The following is a 24,392-nucleotide window of genomic DNA, read 5'->3' on the forward strand; positions in this document are numbered from 1 at the left end:
CGGACTGTTGACTGAATTCCCCATCAGCATTTGGTCTTTGTGTGTTTTTGTAAACTTAAGAACCGAACTATTGATCTGCTTTGAAATGGATGGGCTTAAGGCCATATTCTTTTTTCTTCTACGCGACTATCTTTCGCCCATATATTGTTTTTGTGCTAGAAACAATGACCTCCAATGCGACTAGTAAGTTAGTAACAAAGCGTCTTTGGTTCCAAAAAAACTCTATTCACAAATGTAACACCCCGACAATTCTCTCTTTTCTAAAACAACATTTTAATATAAAACGTAGAGAATTATCAAGGCATTATCGCCCGTGTGAAAACGTAACGGCTTATTCAGAATTTTGCAGCGGAAAACATAAAACTAACTTTAGGTTTATAAATAATAGATTACAGGTTTAATCCCAAAAATCATCCAACGAAAATAAGGAAATATAAATAGTACGACAAGTTTAAAGTCCCAATTAACAAACCCAAGTTAACTTAGCAAATCAAAACTAAATACAAGCTCTCTATTCCCGATCCCAATGATGCAACATCTTCAAACCTGCAGATGGACAATGCTTATTGATCCTTAGAGACTGCTCACCAAAGATTGGGTCATCACAGGATCAATAAGGCATAGCCATGATCAACATGCACAAGCAAAAGCACGTAATCAGCAAAGCTGAGTACTACATACTAAATCAATAATAATCCTAACATGATTCTATTAAACGAACAATCCTAACATGGTACTAAATAAAACATAAGCAAGGATAATCAAGATATATTGACTTGAAGACTATATTTGACTGAACTAGACCTTTGTATCATTAACATTATTTTAATTGAAATAGTCAATGGACTGAGTTGACTACTAGAAACTTCTTCTTCTTCACTAAGGAAGACGAGGTACGGGCGCGACTCCGTAAACCCCAATGACCTGCGATATCGAGGGACTTTTTAAATAAAAATAGAACCGGTGATCAATCCGGCCCCAGAAAAAGCCATAGGCTACCCATGACCCCAACTCCTAATTGTCCGTCACTTTAGACGTGCACAGTCTAAAGCTATTGCTACTCATTTTCACTTTACATGACTTAACTTTTAATACTTGGTTATGACTCATCAAACATAAATATTATATTCAACAAGTAAACACAACTTCTTTTATCTTTGAATTAAACCAGTGATCACAACATTCAACCAAGAGCCAATTCCAACTATTTTAATCTTTCCTTTATCCATATTTAAAAACCTTTATTAGGTATAAGTTTCAACTACCAAACAAGGTCCTCGGCCCTTATAAAGTAGTGAAAATCTAAAGAGGAACAACGATCAATAAAGATCTAAACCAATATTAAATAATATAAAGTTCCACAAAACCAACATGCTTACATCAATATTCCATGCTAACATGATTCAATTCTTATAAATAAAGTTCTATGCTCAACGCATTAATTCAACGACATTGAACATGAAATTCCAACATAAACAAGTTCATAAATATATTCATCATATTCTCAATACAACACACATCCAAGCACACAGGCATGTACGTACCTTGTGTAAACAAACTGATAGGCCACTTTAACGAATTCAAAAGTCGCCCACAAAGAATTCTCCGCCTAAAAACAACCAATAAAATTCCCCAATCAATTTCCAACAATTTACAGCAATACTAAAGTATTCCAAATACATCCTAAACATATTTTGAACCATCCCCAATATCGAAACTTAACTAAATAACCTCCAAGCATAATAACTATTAAACTAATGATCCCAAATCGTTCTAAACTCCAATAAAACATCCCTTTTTAAAATTTTCAGCAATATAAAATTATTTCAAACGTCCACAAAACATAATCAACGTTCTTAAAATCATAAAAATAATAGCTTTAATAATATATAATCATTCTATTATGATTTTAGAATATTAAAACCTTAAAAATCCATGCTTTAATAATTAAATTCCTTATTTCAATTCAATTACATAATCTGAAAATTAAATTTATTATTTAAACATAATATATAATATGAAAATATAATTTAATCATGATAACTTATAATTTACATTCAAGGAGCATGAATTAAATTAATAAAACTTCATTAAGACCCTAAATTAAACGTAGTTAATAAATCTGAAAATAATTAAATTAATTTCAACAACATATAATCTGAAATTTCATAAAAAAATCATAAATTTAATTCAAGAAACATAAATTAAATTAATAAACTTAATTAAACATTTAAATAACTTAGGATTTAAGAAAACAACCAAACTAAAGAGAAGAGAGTGGGCGGCCGGCGGTCCGGGGCACGGCGGCGCGGCAGCTGCTGGGTTGGTGGTTGCGACTGGTGGGTGGCGGTTGCTGTCGGCATAAACAGGGCACGAATGAGTGCCACGAACGAAATAGAAAAAGAAAGAGAATGAAAGACAAAAGAGAAGGGAGGATGGGCGAACTACCGTGCAACGACGGCGACCTTTCGCGGCGACGACGGCTGGCGGCGAGGGAGGCTCACGACTTGGCTGCGCGAAACTTAAACAAGAGGGAAGCAATGGTGAGGGAGGACGAAAAAATCCAGAAAAAGAAAAGAAGGAGAACGAAGAGAGAGAGAAGGAGAAGGGGAATTACCGGCGGCTGGCGAGGGACGACGGTGGCCCGGCGTGACTGGCTGGACGGCGGCGACAAGGAGAGGGCAGGGTTTGTGCGTCGTGGATGTTGAAGCAAGGAGAGAGAGAGAAACGGTTGAGGGCTTGCTTGTGGTTTGTTTGTACGTGAAACAGAGAGGAGGAAGGGCTTTGGTGTTTTACGTGAAAATAGTTTGGGTGGGGTTTTGAGGGTTGGGTTTTAATGTTGGGCTTTCCCAAGTGGGCTAGAATTAGGATTTAGCTTTTATGATTCGAATCCAAAACTGAATAGGATCGTTTTCTAAATTCAATCAATTTTCGTAATTCAAATTCTTTTCAACTTAAAATTCTAAAATTATTCTTGATTGCACAAATCGCTAAAATATTTATAATATATTTACATAAAATTAAATATACATTAAATATATAATAAAATTCAAAAATCGTTAAATATTTAGAACGTACTTAAAATAAAATAAATATACGTTAATTATATATTTATTACTTAAAATTCATAAATTCTATTTAAATATAAATAATATACGTCAAAATATATTAATAAAATTTATAAATTTACGGGGGATTACAATCTACCCCTCTTAAAAGAAGTTTCGTCCCGAAACTTGATACGAAATTTCCCACATTTTCCCCAAAAGCTTTTAACTTATTCTTACTAGAGAAGTACTTGTGCCACATATGTGCACTCTTTTGCCAACTCAAAGTTGTTTGTGTTACTCGTGAACACCTTTTCTTATGCGGAGAGTCTATTTGCTTTGCCTAAACTTGTAAAATTTGCTAAAATAAGCATAAAAATGCATAAAAATGCCATAAAATAGGTAAAAAAACGCGAATTTCTATCGCATTCTACCCCCCTTAAAGAAAACGAGTTACGCCCTCGTAACTCACCTCAGGGAATAACTAACCAAAATTTCTTTCGACGAATTCTATCCTCAAAATTCTTGTTTCACTAAAACTACTAATTTTAGACTTTTCACAACAGATGACGAAACAAAAGAACAAGTCACCACGAATTAAATAATGCTTAACTTGCGCGGAGTTAATAGAAAAGTACCAGAATCTATATCGGCAGATCGTTCATTTTCATTCTGATTCATCATGTACAACTTTCCTGGAGCCTTATTCGAGTTGTTGTGATCATTTGCAGACTTATTATAGTTCTCTTTGTTGGAATTTAAAGATGGAAAATCGCTCAAAACCTGCCTGCCAGGTTTTGGAAAACCGGCAGGTTTTCCCAAAACCTGTCTGCCAGGTTTTCCAAAACCGGCAGGTTTCGAGCGTGAGTTGAAAAACGGACTTAAAAGGCATTTTTTGAAGTGCACCGAAAACCGGCCGGTTTTGAGAAACCGGCAGGTTTCGAGATCGGCTCTTAGTGTTGTCCGTTTTTTATCTTCTCTTTGGATTCCTCTTTTATGATAACCTTTTATGTATGATTTATGGACAATTATCATTCTGATTATGATGATTAAGTTGGTCCATTATTTCTCTTGATTATGGGGGTTATAAACCCTTCATTATCATGGATTTAATTGGTGATTCAATACCATTGGATTCTTTTGAGTCCTTTGGTTTCTTTGGGTTGTTTTGTATTCTCCTCTAATCCTATAAATACATGCTTCATTTCTTGATTTGTTTACAGAAAAATCATTCCCTTATCATCTCCCTTTCTTCCTCTCTTTTGGGCATAAGTTCTGGTAACTCCATCTCACACCCAAGAGTGCCATTGTGTGTTGAGGGTTGTGTAAACCTTAGGGAACGAATCGGTGAATACAATTGTGCACCCCGGTTGCACCGAATCTCGTTTTCAAGGCAGTGGTTTGGTTACCACGGCACAACAAGTTCCGTAAGTCTTACTTTCTTGTTCTTCATTTTAGCCTTGAAAACTCTTAATCTACAACAATTTGAAAACGAGATATTATGTCTATTGTTATGGCTAACTCTATGATGAACAAGACCCTTCCCGACCTCTCTAAGTTGGAGCCTCTTGATGGCAAGAACTACAAGAGATGGTCACAAAAATTATTGATCTTTTTTGAGCAACTTGAAATAGATTATGTGCTCTATGAGGATGTGATTGAAGCAATTGAAGCAAGCAAGGCGGTAGCACCGGATCCCTCCCTTTCGGCGGAAGATGTCAAGAAGGCGGCCGAAGCATTGACCAAGAAGGAGAAAGACAACAAACTTGTTCGGGCTCACATTCTCCATCATGTGAATGGAATCTTGTTTGACCTCCTCATCACCAATCGGTCAAGCAAGTCCATTTGGGACACCTTGCAAAAGAAGTATGGAGCCGATGATGCCGGTAAGAAAAAGTATGTTGTTGGTAAGTGGATCAATTTCAAGATGACGGATGACAAGTCCATCATGGATCAAGTCCATGATTACGAGAACATCGTCACCGACATCTTGGGTGAAGGTATGAAGATGTGTGAAACTCTCCAAGCTAATGTACTCTTGGAGAAATTTCCACCATCATGGAATGACTACCGCAATTCTTTGAAGCACAAGAAGAAGGACATGAACCTTCAAGAACTCATTGGTCATATGAGGACCGAAGAGGCTAATCGCCTCAAGGATAAGTTTGAATCCCTTTCTTTGAATTCTTCTAAAGCTAACTTGGTTGAATCTAGTGCTCCTATGGCTAAAAACAGGTTCAAAGGGAAGAAGAAAAATCATTCAACCAAAGGAAACTTCACTAACAACCACAAGATTCAAAAGACCAAAGGAGCTTGCTATGTGTGTGGAAAGATAGGACACAAAGCCTATCAATGTGATCACCGCCACAAGAGCAACTCCAATGGTGCCTCCCAAGCCAACCTTGTTGAAAAGAATGAGGTGATAGCCGCGGTGGTGGTTGAAGCCAATTTGGTGGAGAACAAGGTAGAATGGATCTTGGATACGGGAGCATCAAGACACTTTTGTGCTAACAAGGCTATCATGACGGAATTTGAGGATGCTACCGATGGAGACCATGTTTACATGGGAAATAGTAGCACCGCCGGAGTTCTTGGCAAAGGAAAGGTCCACCTTAAACTCACTTCCGGAAAAACTTTGTTTTTGAATAATGTCTTGTATGTTCCCTCCCTAAGGAGGAATCTTGTTTCGGGTGCCCTTCTCAACAAAGCCGGCCTAAAACTTGTCTTTGAGGCGGAAAAGATTGTTATCTCTAAGAATGGAGACTTTGTTGGGAAAGGCTACCTTAGTGAAGGCTTGTTTGTGTTGAATGTTTTGAACAATAATGAAAGTACTTCTTCTTTTGCTTACATCGTTGAGTCTATGGATGTTTGGCACAATCGATTAGGACATTTAAATGTTTCTTACATGGAAAAGTTAAAAAACATGAACTTAATTTCTTTTGATAAAATTGACAAAGCCTCTAAATGTCCTATTTGTGTTGAGGCCAAACATACTAAGAAACCTTTTAAGCAAGTGACAACGAGAAGTACTAAATTGTTAGAGTTGATTCACTCGGATTTAGCGGACTTTAAAAATTGCACTACTAGTAGAGGAGGGAAAAATTACTACATAACTTTTGTTGATGACTTTTCAAGGTTTACTAAAGTATATCTTTTGAAAACTAAGGATGAGGCCGAAAGTGCATTTTTAAAGTATAAAGCCGAGGTTGAAAATCAACTTGACCTTAAAATCAAAAGAGTTAGAACCGATAGAGGTGGTGAATATGGAAAATGGTCTTTAAAAGAATTTTGTGAAACCAATGGAATTATCCATGAGCTAAGTTCTCCTTACACCCCACAACAAAATGGTATTGCCGAAAGGAAAAACAAATCTTTAAAAGAGACTATGAATGCCATGCTTCTAAGTTCCGGATTATCCAACAACATGTGGGGGGAGGCGGTTTTATCCGCTTGTTATGTACTCAATAGAGTGCCCCATAAGAAGTTGGATAAGACACCCTATGAGCTTTGGAAGGGTTATAGTCCTAACATGAGTATTTTGAAAGTGTGGGGGTGCTTAGCAAAGGTTGCTTTTCCAGATTTTAAGAAAACCACCATTGGGTCTAAAACTTTTGATTGTGTGTTCATTGGTTATGCTCATAATAGTGCCGCATATAGATTCATGCTTTTGAGTGATCATTCTATTTGTGAATCTAGGGATGCAGTTTTCTTTGAGCATATTTTCCCGTTGAAATCCTCTTTGTCTTCTCATGTGCATGAGTCAAGTGTTGATGTGCCTTTGGATGTTTCTTTGCCTAGTCCTAGTGTTCCTCCTCCTCCCACTATAGTGGAAGAAGTCCAACCTAGGAAGAGTAAAAGGCTTAGAGTAGAGACTACCTTTGGACCAGATTTCTTGACCGTTTTTCTTGTAGAAGACTTTGATGTGGATTATTTGAGTGAAATTGTTGTTTCTTTGTTTCTCTTAGAAGAAGACCCAAAGACTTATAGTGAAGCTATGAAATCCATAGATGTTAGTTTTTGGAAAGAGGCCATTAAAAGTGAATTAGATTCAATCATGTCTAATCATACTTGGGACTTATGTGATTTGCCTAAGGGGTCTAAACCCATAAGTAATAAATGGATCTTTACTAAGAAGAAGAAACCCGATGGCTCTATTGATAAGTTTAAGGCTAGACTTGTTATTAGAGGTTTCACTCAAAAAGAGGGAATTGACTTTTTTGATACCTACTCACCTGTGACTAAGATTGCCACCATTAGGACTTTGGTTGCTTTAGCGGCAATTCATGACTTAGTGGTCCATCAAATGGATGTTAAAACGGCCTTTCTTAATGGTGATCTTGATGAGGAAATTTACATGACTCAACCGGAAGGCTTTGTAGTTAAGGGTCAAGAGCATAAGGTGTGTAGACTTAAAAAGTCTTTGTATGGTTTGAAACAAGCTCCTAAGCAATGGTATGAAAAGTTTGATTGTACTCTTAGGAGTGATGGCTTTGTGACTAATTCTTCGGACTCTTGTGTGTATTCTAAAGTGTTTGATTCCTCTTGTGTTATTATTTGTCTCTATGTTGATGACATGCTTATTATGGGCACTAACCTTGAGGTTGTGAATTACACTAAAGATTTTTTGTCTACTAAGTTTGAAATGAAGGACTTAGGTGAAGCCGATGTGATCCTTGGTATTCGTTTGACCAAATCCAAGGATGGGTTCTCAATGAGTCAATCTCACTATGTGGAGAAAATCTTGAAGAAGTTCGATTGCTATGATGTGGAGCCATGTAAGACTCCTTATGATGCAAGTGTAAAGCTTACAAAGAATAAGGGTTCAAGCGTATCTCAAGAGCAATATGCCAAGGTAATAGGAAGTGTAATGTTTTTGATGAATTGCACACGTCCCGACATTGCCTATGCGGTAAGTAGATTAAGTCGATATACTCACAATCCTAGTAGTGAACATTGGAAAGCACTTCATCGATTACTTGGGTACCTAAGGGGTACCATGGAGGTATGTTTGCATTTTAATCGCTTTCCTAATGTTTTGGAAGGTTATTGTGATGCTAATTGGGTGTCCGATAATGATGAAGTGGTTTCTACTAGTGGTTATGTGTTTATGTTGGGTGGAGGTGCTATTTCATGGAAGTCCTCGAAACAACCATGTTTAGCCCGCTCCAGCATGGAATCTGAATTCATTGCTCTTGAGTTGGCAGGTCAAGAAGCGGATTGGTTAAGGAGCCTCCTAGCCGATATCCCATTGTGGGGGGAGAGAACTTCCTCGGTATCCTTGCATTGTGATTCTCAAGCGGCAATTGGTGTGGCTAATAATAGCAACTATAATGGTAAGAAGAGGCACATACGCCTTAGACATAGTTCGGTGAGGCAACTACTCAAAAATGGAGTGATTGCATTGAACTATGTAAGGTCCGAAAGAAATTTGGCGGATCCTTTGACTAAGGGGTTGGCAAGGAACCAAGTTCTTGACTCGTCGAGGGGAATGGGGCTTAAGCCCATGAAGTGAATATGATAAGCATTACTAATATTCCATTCCTATGGCAGTTTGTGTTTGTAATGCTTAGTGTAGGTTGAATTCGTTGGAATTCTTAATGGATTTATACTTACGTGGTAGGTGCTCTAGCTAAGCATTTGAGAAATCCACCGTTGTAATTTATGTGGAGGTTGAGTTTGTTTAAACTCTTAATGAATCCTAAGAGATGTTTTGTGCTATTGAGAAGCACAAGGGATTCACCTACGTGGTTGTGAAGACTCGCCATCTTCCATGGAAACTTGGGCGGTTTCCTAGAGCTTCCATGAGAACTAAGGTAAACGCATGGCTTAAAACGCGTTCACTTTGCGGAGTTTACTAGATCTTTGGGGTGATGTATGTGTTGTGGGGGGCTTGACTTAAATCTTAGAGTTTCAAGGTTAGTCCACTCTTTGATCAAAAGTTTAAGGGTTTCAAGGTTAGTCCACCCTTGGACTTGTAAGTCATTGTTCCACTTCACTAAACATTTGGTTTTAATTTACTTAAATGTAACACCGAATGCTATGTATTGATCTCCTCTTATGCCCAATATTTTCCTCTTCCATTTGATATCTTTTCTCATCTTTAGTGGGGGATTGTTGGAATTTAAAGATGGAAAATCGCTCAAAACCTGCCTGCCAGGTTTTGGAAAACCGGCAGGTTTTCCCAAAACCTGTCTGCCAGGTTTTCCAAAACCGGCAGGTTTCGAGCGTGAGTTGAAAAACGGACTTAAAAGGCATTTTTTGAAGTGCACCGAAAACCGGCCGGTTTTGAGAAACCGGCAGGTTTCGAGATCGGCTCTTAGTGTTGTCCGTTTTTTATCTTCTCTTTGGATTCCTCTTTTATGATAACCTTTTATGTATGATTTATGGACAATTATCATTCTGATTATGATGATTAAGTTGGTCCATTATTTCTCTTGATTATGGGGGTTATAAACCCTTCATTATCATGGATTTAATTGGTGATTCAATACCATTGGATTCTTTTGAGTCCTTTGGTTTCTTTGGGTTGTTTTGTATTCTCCTCTAATCCTATAAATACATGCTTCATTTCTTGATTTGTTTACAGAAAAATCATTCCCTTATCATCTCCCTTTCTTCCTCTCTTTTGGGCATAAGTTCTGGTAACTCCATCTCACACCCAAGAGTGCCATTGTGTGTTGAGGGTTGTGTAAACCTTAGGGAACGAATCGGTGAATACAATTGTGCACCCCGGTTGCACCGAATCTCGTTTTCAAGGCAGTGGTTTGGTTACCACGGCACAACAAGTTCCGTAAGTCTTACTTTCTTGTTCTTCATTTTAGCCTTGAAAACTCTTAATCTACAACACTCTTGATTGTTTTGTGCCCCTCCAGGCTTTGAATTTTGACCTCCAGACTGGTTAAACCTCACTTGGTTTCCACCTCCATTACTATTTTGTTCCTTTCTGTGCTTAGTGAAGCACTCATACTCCCTATGCCCCCTTTTCTGACAATAGTTGCAGGTCACTAATTCTCCTTTGCAGTTCTTACCAGGGTGATTGTTACTGCACATCTTGCAATGATGCACTCTCTCAGATGGGTTCGAGTTGTTGTGGTGCCCCTGATTGTTTCCTCCTTGGAAATTTCCATTTCCATTCCCATTTCTGTTTCTATTCCTTTTAAAGTTTTCTTGGTTACCCCCAGTATTAAAATCTTTTCTCTTTTCCCCAATTACCAAAGTTTTCTTGTCCCTTCTAGACTGCAGACCATAAATATGAGCAGCTCTCCCATACACTATGTCTAAGGATGTAAAAGTTTCCCCACCTAATCCTAGTTGAATTTCATCAGTCAGCCCTTGCTCGAACCTTTGAGCTTTCAGCTCCTCAGTAGCTACAACCTCAGGTGCAAACCTCGATAAAGCTATAAACTTGCTATAGTATTCAGTAATAGTCATATTCCCCATCCTAAGGTTGATGAACTCCTGCGCTTTCTGCTTTCTCATAAAAGGAGGATAAAACTTCCCCCTCAAGGCAACTATGAATGAATCCCAATTGAATCCCGCAACAGCACTTAGTCTATTTCCATTTTCCCTCCACCAAAGGTCGGCCTCATCTTTCAGATAAAGGACAGCTTGACTTACTCTCATACTTTCAGGGCAACTCACAGTCTCAAATAGTTTCTCAAACTCCCTAATCCAGTTTTCCAGGAAGGTTGGGTCGGCTTGCCCCTTGAAATACGGTGGCTTAACCTTAGAAAGTCTTTCAAACATTTCCCCTGCAGAGTCGGGGCGCTCAGTTCTCTCTTGGGTTAGCTTTTCCGCCAAGAGGCGAATCGCAGCAGCTAGATCATTGTTGTTGGCCATTCTAGAACGCGACCTGCAATTAGTATATTCTACTTTAGGTTTAAAACATCACTTACGTTATCCCATACAATTTAATACTTGAATTGACCATAAAGATCGCCTCAACCAACAATGTTCACATTAATACACATCATTTACGAAGGCGCGACAATCGTTTACGAAGGTGCAACGATCGTCTACAAGATGCAATAATCATTGAAAAATAATCATCCTCGATAATTCACGAAAGACATTTACACACTACACCTAAGGCATAACATTTTGAATCATATTGGTCATGAGGGTCTAGATTGGCCCTCACTTCCTTTATGTACTCAAATCATTTAATATTTTTGTGGCAATTGAATTGATCCACAACTCACACTGAGTATGCAACCAATAGGAAGATTAATCCACGACGTACTACCTAGAGGTTGGGGTATTATGGAATCCTCAAAATAGAATAAAGAACAATTCCTTGAAAACTTTAACTTTTATTGCTAACTCTATAGAGGTTTATTACATCCTTGAAAATAATAAAGAATATTTCAAACTTCAATAAACTTAAACCTTAAACAGTTGTAGCTTTGCTACTTATTCTTTAAAACATAAAAGAGCTAATTAACTATTTATGACTTCAAAATATTTGTGGCCTTTTGCCTATCCATTGCTCCTGAAACTTGCGGAGTGAAATTTAGATCTCAAGATCATCGAACTCTTCTTCAGGATCTTCATCGGGGTCTTCCTCAGGGTTTGCATCTTCACCCATGTCTTCATCTTGATTAGGCTCACTTTCCATCTCCTGTTCACTTTCGAGCTCTGCATCCGAATCACTAGAGATCTCAATGGTTGGCTCATGAGCCGCTGGGTTAGCATTCTCTGCCTCAACACCTACATTCTCATTCTCCACAGCTACATCATTTTCCTCTAGTTCATTATTTACACTTATTCCCATAGGTTCTTCTGTAACTGAATCCCCAACATGACTCCCTACGATTTTACCGTCTCTAAACCCACTTTCTGCCGCTTCAATAATGGGGGTCAGAATTTCTGAATCATATTTCCATCTACCATCCCAAGTTCCATACTTAGCCAAGTTTGGAGTTCCATTATCAGAATGCATGTCTTTAAACTTTTCCTTGAGTTCTAGGTATGGAAATTTGTTAGGTAAGCAATTAATGATAGTGGCTGCTATGATATTCTTTCTCATTAAGATAGGTTGCCCTTGAACTTTAGCATTATATTCACATCCAAACACAATTTTTTTTACGTAAATATCTGGGGTTTCTATATCAAGTTTCTCGAAGGATCCTATATTGGTGTACTTGGAAAGAAACATTTTATTCCTGAAATAAACAATTCAAGGTCTCACTAACGATTTTCCAGCCAAAACATAAACAAGGTTCAATAATCAATAAGTTTGGTGGAATCAAACAATTCTTTATGCACTTGTAAATGTAACACTTAAACAATTAGCACATGCACATACATAACAATCAATTTCTTATCATTGACTAGCTACTAATGCACATATAATTCTATATTATATGCCCTTCTTATACTACCCATCTCTCATAAACTAAAGCATTAGAATCATTTATATAACGAAATAAAAGAACGAAAATATAATAAAATTATAACATAGAATAATAACATAAATAAAAATATAAAATAAATAAAATGAAATAAGTTAAGAAAATGCGTAGCGAATAAATTCGAGAATAAAGTTATTAATTCGAAAAGATTTATATTTCCTAATTAACGAATTCTAACTCTTGAAACAACTTAAAAAAATATTTGAACTCCTTTTTTTAAAAAAAATGTATTCATATTATTTTTATTTATTTGTTTGAATAATAATTAATAAGAAAAATAAAAATGTCGAAAGTATCACTTTAACTTGGAAAAATAATTTGATTTCGAACGTAAATAAGGAATATCGTATACTTTCAAACAAGGTAAAAGGAAATCGGCCCCCCAAAAAAAAAGTACCAATTTTTGAACACTATAATACGTAGAATCTCGATTTTTTAAGAAATTTATTTTAAATAACTAGATAGTTAGGCGCCTAAAAATTTATTAAAGTAAAACCTTAGCTTCTAGATACCACTTTGTAACACCCCGACAATTCTCTCTTTTCTAAAACAACATTTTAATATAAAACGTAGAGAATTATCAAGGCATTATCGCCCGTGTGAAAACGTAACGGCTTATTCAGAATTTTGCAGCGGAAAACATAAAACTAACTTTAGGTTTATAAATAATCGATTACAGGTTTAATCCCAAAAATCATCCAACGAAAATAAGGAAATATAAATAGTACGACAAGTTTAAAGTCCCAATTAACAAACCCAAGTTAACTTAGCAAATCAAAACTAAATACAAGCTCTCTATTCCCGATCCGAATGATGCAACATCTTCAAACCTGCAGATGGACAATGCTTATTGATCCTTAGAGACTGCTCACCAAAGATTGGGTCATCACAGGATCAATAAGGCATAGCCATGATCAACATGCACAAGCAAAAGCACGTAATCAGCAAAGCTGAGTACTACATACTAAATCAATAATAATCCTAACATGATTCTATTAAACGAACAATCCTAACATGGTACTAAATAAAACATAAGCAAGGATAATCAAGATATATTGACTTGAAGACTATATTTGACTGAACTAGACCTTTGTATCATTAACATTATTTTAATTGAAATAGTCAATGGACTGAGTTGACTACTAGAAACTTCTTCTTCTTCACTAAGGAAGACGAGGTACGGGCGCGACTCCGTAAACCCCAATGACCTGCGATATCGAGGGACTTTTTAAATAAAAATAGAACCGGTGATCAATCCGGCCCCAGAAAAAGCCATAGGCTACCCATGACCCCAACTCCTGATTGTCCGTCACTTTAGACGTGCACAGTCTAAAGCTATTGCTACTCATTTTCACTTTACATGACTTAACTTTTAATACTTGGTTATGACTCATCAAACATAAATATTATATTCAACAAGTAAACACAACTTCTTTTATCTTTGAATTAAACCAGCGATCACAACATTCAACCAAGAGCCAATTCCAACTATTTTAATCTTTCCTTTATCCATATTTAAAAACCTTTAATAGTTATAAGTTTCAACTACCAAACAAGGTCCTCGGCCCTTATAAAGTAGTGAAAATCTAAAGAGGAACAACGATCAATAAAGATCTAAACCAATATTAAATAATATAAAGTTCCACAAAACCAACATGCTTACATCAATATTCCATGCTAACATGATTCAATTCTTATAAATAAAGTTCTATGCTCAACGCATTAATTCAACGACATTGAACATGAAATTCCAACATAAACAAGTTCATAAATATATTCATCATATTCTCAATACAACACACATCCAAGCACACAGGCATGTACGTACCTTGTGTAAACAAACTGATATGCCACTTTAACGAATTCAAAATTCGCCCACAAAGAATTCTCCGCCTAAAAACAACCAATAAAATTCTCCAATCAATTTCCAACAATTTACAGCAATACTAAAGTATTCCAAATATATCCTAAACATATTTTGAACCATCCCCAATATCGAAACTTAACTAAATAACCTCCAAGCATAATAACTATTAAACTAATGATCCCAAATCGTTCTAAACTCCAATAAAACATCCCTTTTAAAAATTTCCAGCAATATAAAATTATTTCAAACGTCCACAAAACATAATCAACGTTCTTAAAATCATAAAAATAATAGCTTTAATAATATATAATCATTCTATTATGATTTTAGAATATTAAAACCTTAAAAATCCATGCTTTAATAATTAAATTCCTTATTTCAATTCAATTACATAATCTGAAAATTAAATTTATTATTTAAACATAATATATAATATGAAAATATAATTTAATCATGATAACTTATAATTTACATTCAAGGAGAATGAATTAAATTAATAAAACTTCATTAAGACCCTAAATTAAACGTAGTTAATAAATCTGAAAATAATTAAATTAATTTCAACAACATATAATCTGAAATTTCATAAAAAGTCATAAATTTAATTCAAGAAACATAAATTAAATTAATAAACTTAATTAAACATTTAAATAACTTAGGGTTTAAGAAAACAACCAAACTAAAGAGAAGAGAGTGGGCGGCCGGCGGTCCGGGGCACGGCGGCGCGGCAGCTGCTGGGTTGGTGGTTGCGACTGGTGGGCGGCGGTTGCTGTCGGCATAAACAGGGCACGAATGAGTGCCACGAACGAAATAGAAAAAGAACGAGAACGAAAGACAAAAGAGAAGGGAGGATGGGCGAACTACCGTGCAACAACGGCGACCTTTCGCGGCGACGACGGCTGGCGGCGAGGGAGGCTCACGACTTGGCTGCGCGAAACTTAAACAAGAGGGAAGCAATGGTGAGGGAGGACGAAAAAATCCAGAAAAAGAAAAGAAGGAGAACGAAGAGAGAGAGAAGGAGAAGGGGAATTACCGGCGGCTGGCGAGGGACGACGGTGGTCCGGCGTGACTGGCTGGACGGCGGCGACAAGGAGAGGGCAGGGTTTGTGCGTCGTGGATGTTGAAGCAAGGAGAGAGAGAGAAACGGTTGAGGGCTTGCTTGTGGTTTGTTTGTACGTGAAACAGAGAGGAGGAAGGGCTTTGGTGTTTTACGTGAAAATAGTTTGGGTGGGGTTTTGAGGTTTGGGTTTTAATGTTGGGCTTTCCCAAGTGGGCTAGAATTAGGATTTAGCTTTTATGATTCGAATCCAAAACTGAATAGGATCGTTTTCTAAATTCAATCAATTTTCGTAATTCAAATTCTTTTCAACTTAAAATTCTAAAATTATTCTTGATTGCACAAATCGTTAAAATATTTATAATATATTTACATAAAATTAAATATACATTAAATATATAATAAAATTCAAAAATCGTTAAATATTTAGAACGTACTTAAAATAAAATAAATATACGTTAATTATATATTTATTACTTAAAATTCATAAATTCTATTTAAATATAAATAATATACGTTAAAATATATTAATAAAATTTATAAATTTACGGGGGATTACAACAAACCCCTCGAATCATAGTGGTGGAGTATGGATATGTTGGAATAATGATAACATTCAAGTATTAAGTCATGTTCTATTTGACAGATGGACACATTTAAAGATCCTCCACAAACCAACTATTGAACAAATTTTAGTGTCAGGGGCTTATTTCCCAGCTCAAAACCAAGATAAAGATGGTTTTTGGGATGCAATTACCACTTTTTACGAAAATGTATCCCCTCATGGATACTTTTAGGGGATTTTATTGAGTTGTTGTCTACAACTGACAAAATAGGGGGCAACCCAATTACCAGGCACCAATGTAGAGTCCTTCATCAATTTCTTGCTCAGACTAATGCCATAGATATCAGTTGTCTCCAACAATAGTTCTCCTGGAAACAAATTCACAACATGGTCTCTACCAAAGGCTAGATGGAGTTATTGCAAGTAGGGATGGCAATGGGCCGGATCTGGACCGGGTCCAACTAGATCCAGATCCAGACCCGATTTTTGAGAGGTGGATCCAGATCCGACCCAGATCCATTGGGTCTAAAAAAGTTAGACCCAGACCCAGATCCACTGGATCTAGCGGGTCTAGGGTCGGATCTGGGTCCTAAATGGGTCTAAGCTTATAATTTTAACTGCTCAATTTTTTACATTATATATAAAATTGCCCTGATTTTTTTATGTATATATCAATTATGATATTGCTCGAATCTATGACAAAATTCATTACAATTGTCTGAAAAAAATTCTAGTCGAATACATTTGCATTCCCTTCAAATATTAGAAAATAGTTAGTACAAAGCTACAAACTCAAGGAAATAATTAGCAAAGTGCAAATCATCACACAATAACTTAGTAGCTTGCACCATCGCACCAATTTTCATCGTCCAATATGCTCTTAATCCTCTATATCTCTTAATCCTCTATATCATCATCAAGATCCTGTCAATTAAAAATATATGGGGAAAAAAAATATTATTTTCAGATTGAAACGAAAAACTAACTTACCAACAAGATTTTCACTTATGTCATGCATTCCAATTCCTATCTAATAACCACTAACATCTCAACCTTATGAAAATGAACCGACTATTCGACTCAATTCCATACCAAATTCATTTCTTTTCTTATTATACTTGTCAATAACCAATGCGGCTACTATTATATTATCATGTATTATTGTATTAAAGGCTTGGTTATTACCCCCGATTCTAACCATAATTTCACATACCAATTTACAAATTACAAGTTCACAATATCACAACTCTTCCTACTCCCCCCAGCTTGTGTACATTTCGTAAAAAAAATATTAAACAATTTAACAAGAGTTTTATTAACCGTTAACCGTAGATCTGTAATATTAACAAAAATTGAAAGTCAAATAACTCAAATTATTCAAGATTGGGAGTTTCAGGACTAGAGAAGTAGAGAAAATATGATACCTCTGGAAAGGTAGCAGATCCTTAATTTCTTTGCCAAATTCTGGTTTACATGGACTGGATTTACATGGACGACATCGACTTCTGGTTAGTCGGACCAATGACCATCATCAGAGATTGCGAAGAGAGAGGGGGGTAGGGGACGAAGGGTTCAGTAGACGCGGCGATTTAAGTTTTTAGAGAATTTGTTCTTTAGGTTATTTAATTAGGTTAGATTAAACTAAAAGAGAATTTATTTTATTTTTAAAAAAAAGTTCGGATCCCATATCGGATCTGGGTCGGATCTGGGTCTGGAACTTTTGGACCCAGATCCAGACCCGACCCACAACTCATAGATCCAGATCCGACCCAGATCCATTGGGTCTAATTTTCTTGGACCCAGACCCATAAAAATGGACCGGGTCCAACCGAATCTGGGTCGGGTCTTGGACCCATTGCCATCCCTAATTGCAAGTAATGTTTTTCACGACCGCTTCCCCCTTTCTTATGTTACGTATGGAACCTTCACAAGATCCGATCATGCCCTAATGTTCTTTGAATCTCGGTCAATTCTGAAACCCTCCAACAGACTATTCAGGTTTCAAAACTCATAGACATTAGAAGAAGATTCCCACAAAGTAGTTAAAAAAGGATGGTCCACTAATGTTCAAGGTTCAAGATTCTTTAGAATTAGAAGGAAATTTTCGAACATCAAAGAAGTACTAAAGAAGTGTGCAAAAGGTAAGTACACCATCAAAACAACGAAACTAAAAGCAAATGCGGTGAAAACCACAGAACTATAAGCTAAGTTGATAAGTCAACCTTTCAACACTTCCAACATCACCTTATTCGAATGCTAAAACAAAGGGAGAAAATCTTATTAATTGGGCAACATAATTGGAAAAATATGGCACGGAAATCTTGGCTAACCCAGAAAGACAGAAACACAAAAATATTTCATCAACGTATGAAACAACACTCAACCATGAACCATATATACATGCTTAAAAACAACATTGATCAATGGGAAGAAGGTCAAGATTAAATCCAAAAAAATCCCATTGATTCCTTTAGGGAAAATATTCAAGTCAACTTCGAGGGGAGGAAGACTGCTTAATCTAGACTTTCTACCGCAATTAGTGACATAACAAGAATCTACGAATCTTGTTGCTCCTTTCTCTGGCGAAGAAAAGAGGTCTTTTTTTAAATGAACCCTCTTAAAGCTTCGGGTTCAGATGGGTTTGGACCGAAGTTCTACCAAACCTACTGATTTGTTATAGGTAAGGAAGTAACCACAAAGGTCAAAAGTTTTTTCTATCATGGTAAGATCCCACATGCTTTGAACCACTCGATTATTTCTTTAATTCCTAAGAATAACAAACCGAAAAACCCGAATCATTTTAGACCAATTAGTCTTTGTAACACCGTCTATATATAAGGCGATCTCTAAATTACTAGTTTCTCGTTTGAGCTTGATCCTTCAGAACCATAAAAGCCCCATCCCGAACGCTTTTACTCCGGAAAGATCACTTCATGGCGATCTTCTTCTTGTCCAAGAAATTCTCAATATCTTCAAGAAATCCAAATCTAGAACGGGTTGGTGTGCCCTCAAACTGGATATGGAAAAATCCTATGATAGAGTAGAATGAGATTTTTTATGAGCAAATCTCTCCAAGTTAGGCTTCCCTGAGCAATGGATTAAATAGGTTAAAGCATGTCTCACCACAGTCTCGTATTCAATAAATGTGAATGGTGCACAACGACACACATTACCCCTTCTAGGGGACTAAGACAAGGAGACCCTCTCTCCCCTTATATTTTCATTATTTGTATGTAAGTGCTCATAATAATGCTCTCCAAATCCAGTTTTAAAACATCTACGAGGATTGGCTTCAAAATCACTCCGCAAACTCCAAAAATCCCTTGCCTCATGTTTGCTGATGATAGCTTATTGCTCTGTAAGGCTTCCAACTCGGCTTGTTTAACTTACTAAAAAATATAAAAGAATTATGTGACCTCTCAAGATAATTGGTTTATTTTCATAAATCATCAATTATTTTTTCGAAAACCATCAACCACCAAAAAAGAGACACCTTGGCTAGCATTTTCAACATGTTCAAATCCTTATCTTTAGGCCGTTATCTTGGAGCCCACTTCTCAAGTTATTCCCCTAATAAGTCAGATTATGCCTTCATTATGCAGGAGAGTGAGTCTCGAATCAACTCATGGCACATTAACTTCCTCTCAAAAGCAGGAAGCTAGAACAACCCTTATCCAAAGTAACCTAGAAGATTTACCAGCCTATATTTGCTCCTCCTTTCTCCTCCGCGGGAAAACTTGTACCCATCTAGATAGTGTTGATCGCAATTTCTTTTGGAACCAAACCCATGACAATAAGTATGTGCCTAATATATCCTGGAATAAAATTTCTCAACCGAAATCTTATGGGGACTTGGGGTGAGAAGAACGTACCCAATGAGTAGAGACTTTATTGCAAAATTCGGATGGAAGATCTTTACTGATAATACAAATTTATGGGCCTCCTTAATGAAAAAGTACATTAATAATGGATCCTTTTTCTCGTTAAAAGGGTAACAACGAGACTCACTTATATGGCGTCAAATCCTGAGTCAGAGAGAAATATTAAGAAAAGGATAAGATGGAAATTAGGGAATGGCAACCTGATTAACTTCTGCTCGACAACTAGGTGGGTCAATCCTCCCTGATTGAAATTTTAGGGTTACACCAAAGCACGGTAGATTCTAATGTCAACGTTGCACATTTCATCACTGCATCTAAGCTTTGGAACTTAGAGAAGTTATCACAACTGCTCCCATAATCTTTGGTCCTAAAAATCAAAGGCATTCTCATCCCTTTAAATGCTATTACCAATAGGCTTATTTGGGGGTGCACTAATTTTATGAATTTTCAGTAAATTCGCTACCAGGTTAGCCCATGACCTACCCCCAAATGCAACCAAATTAAAATTTAGGTGTTTATGGAACTTGGATATTCCACCCAAACTTAAGATCTTAGTTTTGAAAATATATCATAAAAGCATCCCAACCAGGGAGATCCTGTTTTCACGGAATATTTTCTCTTTCAATCTTTGCCCAAGATGTAACACGCATATGGAAACTATTGACCATTTGTTCTTACCGTGTGAAAACTCTAGACAAGTCTGGTTTCATAGGCTAACCAGAAAATGGTACCATCCATATGGACGACTTTTTTTGAACCACTGGATTACCTCAGGAGGTCTCAAGTAGCCCTGCATAAATTCGTCTTCCCCTGTTGGGCGATTTGGAAAGAAAGGAATGACTATGTCGCTGCTACTTCAAAGATTTTAACACCCATAAGGAATGGGAGTTCAGACTCCAACTCCTCTTGGACTCCCACAAACTTAGAGGTACCCTTTTTTTTCAACCAATCTCTCCTCTCCCTCTCCTACCACATCCCCACCCATCATGGTGAGGTGGTATCATCCCCCTCCGGGTTCCTTCAAGCTCAACTTCGATGGCTCTTGCAAGACATCATCGGCAGCGGTAAGCAGCATCATCAGAGACAATAAAGACACTCCAGTTTCAGTAGTCTCTTACAATTTGGGCAACATTCAGGTATTTATGGCAGAAGCAATGGCGTTACATAAAGGAATCCAGGAAGTCATTTGTCTCAACATTAGAGACCTCTTCATCGAAGGTGATAACCTTTTAGTTATTAATGTAGTTAAAGGATCTCGAAAAACCCTTGGAAGCTACATAGTATTGTCAATGATATCAAAATTCTACTTCAGCAATTTCAGATGTGCATATTCAACATATTTTCAAAGAAGCTAACAGAGTAGCGGATTGGGTAGCTAATGTAGGTCATCTCATTATAGATTCTTTGTATATTGTCTGGTGTAATAGTCCTAACCTAGAGTTGATTGTAAATAGTGACTGCTTAGAAGTTACGCTTGGCCTCGCGCGAAGGGGCTCCTAAGTCTTTCTCCTTATCTTTTAAAAAAAGAAAAAAGTTAGAAACATTTCTAATTAATACCGATATGTAAGTAGTGTATATATATTAATGGAAAACTTGTAAATAAGTGCAAATTATGTAATTGGCCAATTCTATAATGGAAGAGCATGTTATGGATCTATGTTCCATAGAAGTCGCCCAAATCTGCTTTGAGGAGGACAAATTGCTTGAATTTGGGATATCCACATAACTAGAAGCTTCAAATCCATGAAAATTACTAGGTGCACCCAATGGTATTTTTATTACCATTGATGGTGCATACCAATTTTTTTTCTTACATATAAGGAGAAAATGTGAGAAGGTGCACCGTGCACCCGGGTGCATCTAATATGCTCTATCAAATCGATAAAAAAAAGTCTTTATTTTTTTCCCTACTCAAATATTTTATTACTTGCTTATTTTGCATATACAAAATACAACATTTGTGATTTTATAGCGGTTTTTTTAGAACATACAACACTTACGTTTGAAAGTTCAACAATTCCCCTTCCCGAATGCGTGTCCCAGTTTTTACTTAAACACACTAGTATATATTTGTTCGTTCATCCCGAATATATACTTAGATGTCCTCGATGTATCATATATTAAGACACGCATATGTATATGGCCATAAAAATCGACTTTGAGAAGGCTTACGATAGGCTCAAGTGGTCCTTCATTAAAGATACCCTCAAAGAGATGAACTTCCCTGGACTCATGATTGAAGTAATAATGGAGTGTGTTACGTCTCCCTCAATGCGTATTCTGTGGAATGGGGAACAAACGGATGCCTTTACTCCAACAAGAGGGGTGAGACAAGGCGACCCACTTTCGCCATACCTTTTTGTACTTTGTATGGAACGGTTGAACCAGATTATCGAAGAGGCGGTAATTGGTGAATCCTGGAAACCAATATACGCCAGTAGAGGTGGTCCAATGCTCTCAAACCTATTCTTCGCAGACGACATCATGCTCTTTGCAGAAGCATCCACGGACCAAGCTGCTACCATTCGGGACTGCCTAAGGAGATTTTGCGCTGCCTCAGGTCAGAAGGTAAGTTTGCAGAAATCCCGAGTATACTTTTCAAACAATGTGGGGGAAGATACCAAAAATACAATCTGTGAAGCGTTGGACATGGAAGTGACTGATGATCTAGGGCTATATTTGGGAATGCCTACAATATCCAGCCGAGTTACAAGAGACACATTCAAGCACCTATGTGAGAAAATAGATAGAAGACTAGCTGGTTGGAAAACTAAATACCTGTCTCTCGCAGGACGCATGACATTGGCCAAATCCACTCTGTCTACTATGAGCTACTACTCGATGCAAACAGCCAAGATTCCGCGCACAGTGTGTGATGATATTGATAAGCGCACAAGGAGATTTGTGTGGGGAGGAGATGAGGAGAAGAGAAGAATCCACCTACTCTCCTGGAACACCCTGCAGTTACCTCGAACACAAGGGGGCATTGGACTCCGATCATCAAGGCAATCCAATTCTTCTTTCCTCACGAAATTGGGGTGGAGAACACTAACTGAACCTACTGCACTGTGGTCACGAGTCCTCCGCCACAAATATTGCAAAGGTCGTTGTGATATCGATATGTTTACTCCCACCACAAACATGTCAAATGTATGGCGTGGGATTACTGAAAATGTCCAATGGATTAAACAAGGGTCTGCGAGTGCAGTTGGTAATGGCCTTAAAACCCTTTTCTGGGACCATAATTGGGCAACTGATACACCTCTAAGAAGCCTTACATTGCAGCCTATCCCACCTGAAATCGAGGGAGCATTAGTTGAAGAAATGTGGGAAAGAGGCAACGGATGGAAGTGGGACTCCTTCTCGAACCTATTGCCACCTGAAGTCCTAAAAAAGATAGCATCACACAACTTGATTGAAAACCAGGAGGTGGGTGACCTACTGTATTGGAGGGGTCAAAGTCATGGAAATTCTCCATCAAATATGCCTTGAAACTAATTCGAAATGAATCAGACATAGACAATGACCCGAAATGGAACTTGGCTTGGACGGTCAATGTCCAGCAACGCATAAGGGTTTTTCTATGGCTTATTCTCCATGACAGATTGCTTTGTAACTCTAATAGAGTCAAAAGGAACCTAACTGAAGACCCTACCTGCAAAAGATGTGGAGGTGCAGAGGAAAATCTACTCCACCTCTTGCGAGACTGCCCATCATCAAGACACATATGGTCAGCAGTGGGAGGAACTGCAAACTACCCCTCCTTCTTTTCTGGAAACTTGACTGATTGGATAACCAGAAATCTAAAGGCTGATGGACTTATCTTCAGCGAAAAGTGGCCATCTTGCTTTGCCATCACCCTATGGTGGGTCTGGAGATGGCGCAATTGCACAACCTTTGGGAGAGCTCATGAAATACCCATGGAGGCAGGGTCCTTTTTGCGGGCTAGAGTTGAAGAAAATTGGAGAAGCTTCAATGATAATGCTTCGATCAGACGAATCCCTTCAATAACTCTGATAAAATGGAATGCACCCCCTACACAGTGGGTCACTTTGAACACTGATGGGTCTTCAAGAGGATCACCAGGTCTGGCTGGGGGAGGAGGAATAATAAGAGACTCTAACGGAATCTTTCAACGGGCATTTACAACAAACTTTGGCATTTGTTCATCCTACAAAGCAGAACTGAAAGCTGTCATGATGGGATTAGAAATGGCAAATGATATGAGAATACAAAAGCTAGTAGTGCAGATGGATAATGAAGATTGTGTTCGAGTTCTTACAAGCAGCGAGGTAGGTGGTGGAGAATGCTTTCATATTATTAATCATTGTCGTTACTTACTTAGTTTATGTAGTTGGGAAGTTCAAGTTATCCATTGTTATAGAGAGGGAAATAAGGTGGCCGACAAGTTAGCCAACTTGGGAGTCGACCAACAAGAGAGTATTTTGTTTTTTGATAGCCCACTAGGGGATATAGTTAACCTCCTTCACGAGGATATTGTAGGTGTCTCTACACCACGTTTAATTTCGTAATTTAATTCAAGTCGGGGTCTCTCCCCTCAT

At 37.4% G+C, this 24,392-nt stretch overlaps 1 long non-coding RNA gene across 1 annotated transcript; it reads right to left on the bottom strand.

Moving 5' to 3' along the window:
• Positions 1 to 16,677: 16,677 nt before the first annotated feature.
• LOC130460745 (uncharacterized) lies at positions 16,678 to 17,811 on the bottom strand. The gene is made up of 2 exons (XR_008920862.1): positions 17,374 to 17,811; positions 16,678 to 16,873 (listed from the first exon to the last, which is right to left on the bottom strand). It is a non-coding gene; the product is annotated as an uncharacterized lncRNA (long non-coding RNA).
• Positions 17,812 to 24,392: the final 6,581 nt, after the last annotated feature.

This window comes from Spinacia oleracea, chromosome 5 (genome assembly GCF_020520425.1).
Source record: "Spinacia oleracea cultivar Varoflay chromosome 5, BTI_SOV_V1, whole genome shotgun sequence".
Classification (NCBI taxonomy): domain Eukaryota; kingdom Viridiplantae; phylum Streptophyta; class Magnoliopsida; order Caryophyllales; family Amaranthaceae; genus Spinacia; species Spinacia oleracea.